Consider the following 6,963-nt stretch of genomic DNA (forward strand, 5'->3'; position numbering starts at 1 on the left):
TATCAATTTTGTTAATTCTTTCAAAGAACCAGCTTCTGATTTCATTGATCTCTTCTACTGTTTTTTTGGTTTCAATAGCATTAATTTCTGCTCTCATCTTTATTATATCCTGTCTTCTGCTGGTTTTGGGTTTTATTTGCTGTTCTTTTTCCAGCTCCTTAAGGCGTAAGGTTAGGTGGTGTATCTGAGATCTTTCTTCCTTCTTTAGGAAGGCCTGGCTTGCTATATACTTTCCTCTTATGACTGCCTTTGCTGCGTCCCAGAGGTTTGGGGTTGTGGTGCTATCATTTTCATTGACTTCCATATACTTTTTAATTTCTTCTTTAACTGCTTGGTTAGCCCATTCATTCTTTAGTAGGATGTTCTTCAGTCTCCAAGTATTTGTTACCTTTCCAAATTTTTTCTTGTTGATTTCGAGTTTCATACCATTGTGGTCTGAAAATATGCATGGTATGATCTTGATCTTTTTGTACTTACTTAGGGCTGATTTGTGTCCCAGTATATGGTCTATTCTGGAGAACATTCCATGTGCACTGGAGAAGAATGTATATTCTGATGCTTAAGGATGAAATTTTCTGAAAATATCTGTTAAGTCCATCTGATCCAATGTGTCATTCAAAGCCATTGTTTCCTTGTTGATTTTTTTATTAGATGATCTGTCCATTGCTGTGAGTGGGGTGTTGAAGTCTCCTACTATTATGGTATTACTATCAATGAGTTTCTTGATGTTTGTGATTAATTGATTTATATATTTGGGGGCTTCCACATTTGGCGCATAAATGTTTACAATCGCTAGGTCTTCTTGGTCTGTAGACCCCTTGATTATGATATAATGCCCTTCTGCATCTCTTGATACAGTCTTTATTTTAAAGTCTAGAATATCTGATACAAGTATGGATACTATGGCTTTCTTTTGTTGACCATTAGCATGATAGATGGTTCTCCATCCCCTTATTTTCAATCTGTAGGTGTCTTTAGGTCTAAAGTGGGTCTCTTGTAAGCAGAAGATAGTTGGGTTTTGTTTTCTTATCCATTCTGTTACCCTATGTCTTTTGATTGGAGCATTGAGTCCACTGACGTTTAGAGTGAGTACTGAAAGATATGAATTTATTGCCATTAAGATGCTTGTAGAGTTGGAGTTTTTGGTGGTGTTCTCTGGTCCTTTCTAATCTTTTGTTGCTATATATATATATATATATATATATATATATACACCAAATATATATATGAATGAATATATATATTCATCTTTTGTCCCCTCAGAGACAAAAGATTCATCTTTTGTCCCCTCAGAGAGTCTCCCTTAATATTTCTTGCAGGGCTGGTTTAGTGGTCACGAACTCCTTTAATTTTTGTTTGGGAAACTTTTTATCTCTCCTTCTATTTTGAATGACAGCCTTGCTGGATAAAGAATTCTTGGCTGCATATTTTTCTGATTCAGCACATTGAATATATCCTGCCACTCCTTTCTGGCCTGCCAAGTTTCTGTGCATAGGTCTGCTGCAAACCTGATCTGTCTTCCCTTGTACATTAGGGACTTTTTATCCCTTGCTGCTTTCATGATTCTCTCCTTGCCTGAGTATTTTGTGAATTTGACTATGATATGCCTTGTTGATGGTCAGTTTTTGTTGAATCTAATGGGAGACCTCTGTGCTTCCTAGATTTTGATGTCTGTGTCTTTCCCCAGGTTAGGAAAGTTTTCCGCTATGATTTGCTCACATAACCCTTCTACCCCTATTTCTCTCTCATGCTCCTCTGGGACCCCTATGATTCTGATATTGTTCCTTTTTATTAAGTCACTGATTTCTCTAATTCTTAAATTGTGCTCTTTTGCCTTAATCTCCCTCTTTTTCTCTGCTTCATTATTCTCTATAAGTTTTTCATCTATATCACTGATTCTCTGTTCTGCCTCGTCCATCCTTGCCGCCACTGCATCCATCCGTGATTGCAGCTCAGTTATAGCATTTTTAATTTCATTCTGGCTATTTTTTACTTCTTTTATCTCTGCAGAAAGGGATTCTAATCTATTTTTGACTCCAGCTGGTATTATTATCATGATTTTAAATTCTGGTTCAGACATCTTGCTTGTGTCTGTGTTGGTTAAATCCCTGGCTGTTGTTTCTTCGTGCTCTTTCTTTTGGGGTGAATTCCTTCGTTTTGTCATTTTGAAGGGAGAAAAGGAATTGATGAGGTAGAAAACTTGAAACTAAAAAAATTAAAGTTAAAAAAATATTAAAATTAAAAATTAAAAACACTCCCACACAAAATCAAATAGATATGCTAGATCCTTGGTGTGTTTTAGTCTGGGTGTAGAAAGTGGTTTGACAGATTAGAGAAACAAACAAAAAAAGGGTGGGGTAGAGAAAAAAAGGAAATCATTTGAGAATTTGAAAAAATGAATACACTAAAGTAGACTAAAATACACAAAAGTAGAGAATTTAGTAGAAAAATTATAGAAAAATATTTTAATAAAAATTAAAAAGAAATATGAATTTTTTTCATTTTCTGTATTTAAGAAAAAAGAAAAGAAACGAAAAAGAGAAAAAAGATAAAACAAGAAAAAAGGAAAAGAAAAAAAGAAATTGTTTGAAAATTTGAAAAAGTTCCCCACGTCAGGCTCTGGGCTGATGGCTCAGAGCCTGGAGCCTGTTTCCGATTCTGTGTCTCCCTCTCTCTCTGCCCCTCCCCCGTTCATGCTCTGTCTCTCTCTGTCCCAAAAATACATAAACGTTTGAAAAAAAAAAAATTTTTTAAAGAAAATTTGAAAAAGTGAATACACTGTAGTAGACAAATAAAATGATGGGAGTAAGAGAGAATTTGAAAAAACTTACATAAAAGCAAAAAATATAGTAATAAAAATTAAATAAAAATATTTTTTTAAGAAATTGAAAGTAAAAATGAAGTTTTTCCTCTTTCTGCATTCAAGAAAAAGAAAAGAAATGAAAAAAGAAAAATAAAAAAAGGAAGTTTTTGAAAATTTGAAAAGGTGAGTACACTGAAGTAGACTAAAATAAAATGATGGAAGTAAAGCAGAATTTGAAAAAATTTACACAAAAGTAAAAATATAGTAATAAAAATTAAAGACAGATATTTTTAATAAAAATTGAAAATAAAAATGAGTTTTTTCTCTATCTGTATTCAAGAAAAAGAAAAGAATTGTAAAAGAGAAAAAGGAAAAAGAGAAAAAAATTGAATAGATGAACCTGCTAACAGAGTGAAGTAGGACTGAAATTGCTTTCTTTTCCCCTAGAGGTCAGTCCATGTATGTCTTTATAGTCCGTAGATTAAGCCGGCAGTGAAGTTTGTGTTCTTGAAGAGCAAAGTTGGCTCAGTTGGGCAGGGCTTGGTGTAACAGCTCCGCTCTCCCATATATGGTGCTGCTAGACTACTGGGGTGGATTGTTGCAGTGCTTGTCAGTGTGCATGCGCATACACGGGAGTGGCGAAAAATGGCGCCACCCAGCCACCCAATCTGTTCTCCAGGATCAGCAGTCGCGCACCGGTCCTCCGTCTTCAGGTCTCGTCCACTCCCCACTTTTCCACTCTCCGTGACCAGGCCCCAGGCAGTACCTCTCTCCCAAGTTTTGTCTCAGATGCGGCTGTTTCTCCCTGCCCCTTATTTCCAAAGGACTGCGGCTTTGACCGGCTCTGCCCCTCTGCAGGAGGGTCTCACCAAACGATGGCTGAATGAGCAATGGCCAAATGTCGGCTGCACCCAGGAACACCTGCTGGATCCTGCTGTTGCCAGTGCACAGAGACTGCAGCCAGGTGCCAGCCCACCTCCCAAAAAAATCGTGAGACAGAGTAGCCTCAGCGTTTCAGGGACCATGGAAAATTGCAACACACATCTGGCACCAGGCTTCACCCTCAACAACCTTGCCCCAGCACCAGTGAATGTGGCTGCCTTCCGGGGTCTGCTGGGACCAGGTGGCTTCAACAGTCTCTACCAAATGTCCTTCCAGCAGTGGAACCGCTTTTCCCCATATGGCCCGAGAACCTCCCGGACCCACCAGAGCACTGCCAGATATCGAGCTGCAGAGTTGCAGTCTTTGCGCTCCCCTTGTTTACAGTCTTAATGGAATTTAAACCCTCTCCTTTCTCCCTTTTTAGTTTAGTCCCTGCTGTTTCCAAGTCTCCGTCTCTCTTGGCCCTCAAAAGGGGTTCCCTACCTTTCGGGGTTTCTTGCTCCCCAAGTTCAGCTCTTCGTGTCATGTACCTGCTGAATTCTGTGTTTCAAGTTGTGCAGATTGTTGTGTTAATCTTCCAATCGGTTTTCTAGGTGGGTAGGATGGCTTAGTGTTGGTCTGGCTGTATTTCATGGACGCGAGACACACAAAAAGCTTCCATGCTGTTCCACCATCTTGGCTCCTCCCCATTAAAAAATTTTTTAAAAAACAAAAACAAAAATTCATTGACCTAAGTAAGGTCTATGCACTTTATTATATTTTTGCCTACTGCAATAAAAATTTACAAATTGCATTACAGTTATCTTTATTATATATATCTTTATTATTATATATATATCTTTATATATATCTTATATATCTTTATTATTATTTATATAGGACTTCTCAGACCATTTGATAAATGAATGGGCATTCTGAAGTTCCCAGAAGAGTATGAAAAATACAGCATTTCCCAAACTTATTTAATCAAAGAATGTTTTCTCCTAGAACACCTCTCAAATTGAATATGACTCTTTGGGGAAAAAAAGGAGTGGAACACAAGGCGTGAAAGTGTATAGAGGACAATGAAAAGGAAATAACAGGCTAAGATCATAGAAGACTCCAGTGCCATGTCTTCAAATGGCACGTCTAGTTTCAACTTTTATTTTGTGGGAAGCTATTAAAGATTTTAAGTGGGAGAGGTATAGAATCAATTCCATGGGCTTCAAAGATAATAGTGGCAGTAAAGCGAGAAGATACTGGATGGGGGAATGGGTGTTGAAAAGCAAGAGAGAGAGAACAGTAGATCAGGGATCATTCAGTGACTGCAGTCACCCTAACGTGCAGATGGAAAGGCTTAATTTGAGCAATGACAACAAGCATAAGACAATTAAGCAGGCTCAAGAACAAATAAATGTGCCAGTTGGTCAATAAACACTGGTGATAGATAAACACACTTGTCATATTTTTAAGTAGCTATGTACTACCATTCTATAGTTTCTAATTAAACTTACTTCAGGGAACCTAGGTAGCTCAGTTGGTTAAGCATCTGATTTCGGCTCGGGTCGTGATCTCATGGTTCTTGAGTTCCAGTTCTGCATCAAGTGAACTCGAGTCCCGCTTTGGGTAAACATGAACCCTGCTTCGGGTGAGTCCCACTTCTTTCTCTCTCTCCCGCTCTCCCTCTCTCTCCCTCTCTCTCTGTCCCTGCCCCTCATGGGATTCTCTTTCTCTCTCCCACCCTCGCTCACTTGTGCCCTCTTTCTCTCAATTCAAACAAACAAACAAACTTACTTCAAATCCGGAATTCAATATTATCAGCAAATACAAGATGAAAGAGGCAGCACAGAAGTGCTAGAGAGAAATACTTAGAGAGGGTTGGAAAGGAGCCCATACAATCACATTTGGATAGCAATGCCCAATTTTTATTTATGTGAATTTCCATTTGAGATGTCTTGATCCTATATCTGCAGAGCAAAAATTGTATCTTTACGTAGAACCTTATGTTTATTTGGTGGTTGTCTGTGAAGGGGCTGATGAAGATTTAGGGGAAGTCAAAATCTCCCCATCTGAGCACCCCCTTGCCTCGGCAATTAAATTAACTTGCAACGTTTTAAAAACCTAATGTTTTTGTGAAATCAATTGGCTTTGTATGCTTTGTTATCTGCCACCAAAGTGTCAAAGATAATAATGGCCATATGAAAATGTTTTGACTCGTGGGGCGCCTGGGTGGCTCAGTTGGTTAAACGTCTGACTTTGGCTCAGATCATGATCTAGCAGTTCGTGGGTTTGAGCCCCACTTCAGGCTCTGTGCTGACAGCTCAGAGCCCGCAGCCTGCTTTGGATTCTGTCTCTCTCTCTCTCTCTCTCTGTGTGTTCCTCCCCTGCCCGTGCTCTGTCTCTTTTATTTGGAAAAATAAGCACAAAAAAGGGAGGTGAACAGGCAATGAATTAAGCATGACAATCTGTTATTGAACTTCATTTACATCTATGATTTCTACAGGAGATTTTATCACGCAGTCTGTGCTAAGCTGAATAATGTGGCCCCCCCCCCATATATGCACATCCCAATCCCAAATACCCATGAATGTTATTTTATATAGCAAAAGGAACTTTGCAGATGCGATCAAGGTAAGGATCGTAACATGAAGATTATTCTGGATTATCTGGATGGGCCCAACACAATCACAATGGTCCTCCCACAGAAGTGAGAGTCAGAGAAGGTGATGTGATGACAGAAGCAGAGACTAATGTGACATGCTTTGGACTGGGAGAATACAGACAGCCAACAGAAGCTGGAAAAGACAAGGGAGTGCTTTCTTTCCTACAGCATCCAAGGGGAACCAGGGGCCTTGAAACCTTGACTTAAACTCAGTGACACTGTTGGCCTTCTGACCTCCAAAAGAGGTCATTTGTGTTGTCTTAAGCCATTAAATTTGTGGTGATTTTTTACTGCAGCAATAGGAAACTAATATAACACCCCTGTGAAATGTTTATCAAACCTGATGCACATCAGAATCATCGAGGCAGTCCGTTAAAAATATAGATCCTTGGATCACCATTCCGAGAAATTCTGACTCCCTCGGTCTGTGATGAGACACAGAACTCTAAACTTTTTAAGAAGCTTCTGGGATGATTATTATGCTGCAAACCAGAGTGTATGTCAGAAGAAGAGTGACTGGGGGAAATTCACCGCCTGCATTGGTTTCCTGGGGTCACCATATCAACTTACCACAAACTTGAAATCTTAAAACAGCAAAGATATATTCTTTCACAGTTCGGGAAATCAGAAGTCCGAA

This window comes from Herpailurus yagouaroundi, unplaced genomic scaffold, assembly GCF_014898765.1.
Source record: "Herpailurus yagouaroundi ecotype Mexico unplaced genomic scaffold, PumYag 166, whole genome shotgun sequence".
In the NCBI taxonomy this organism is placed as follows: Eukaryota; Metazoa; Chordata; class Mammalia; order Carnivora; family Felidae; genus Herpailurus; species Herpailurus yagouaroundi.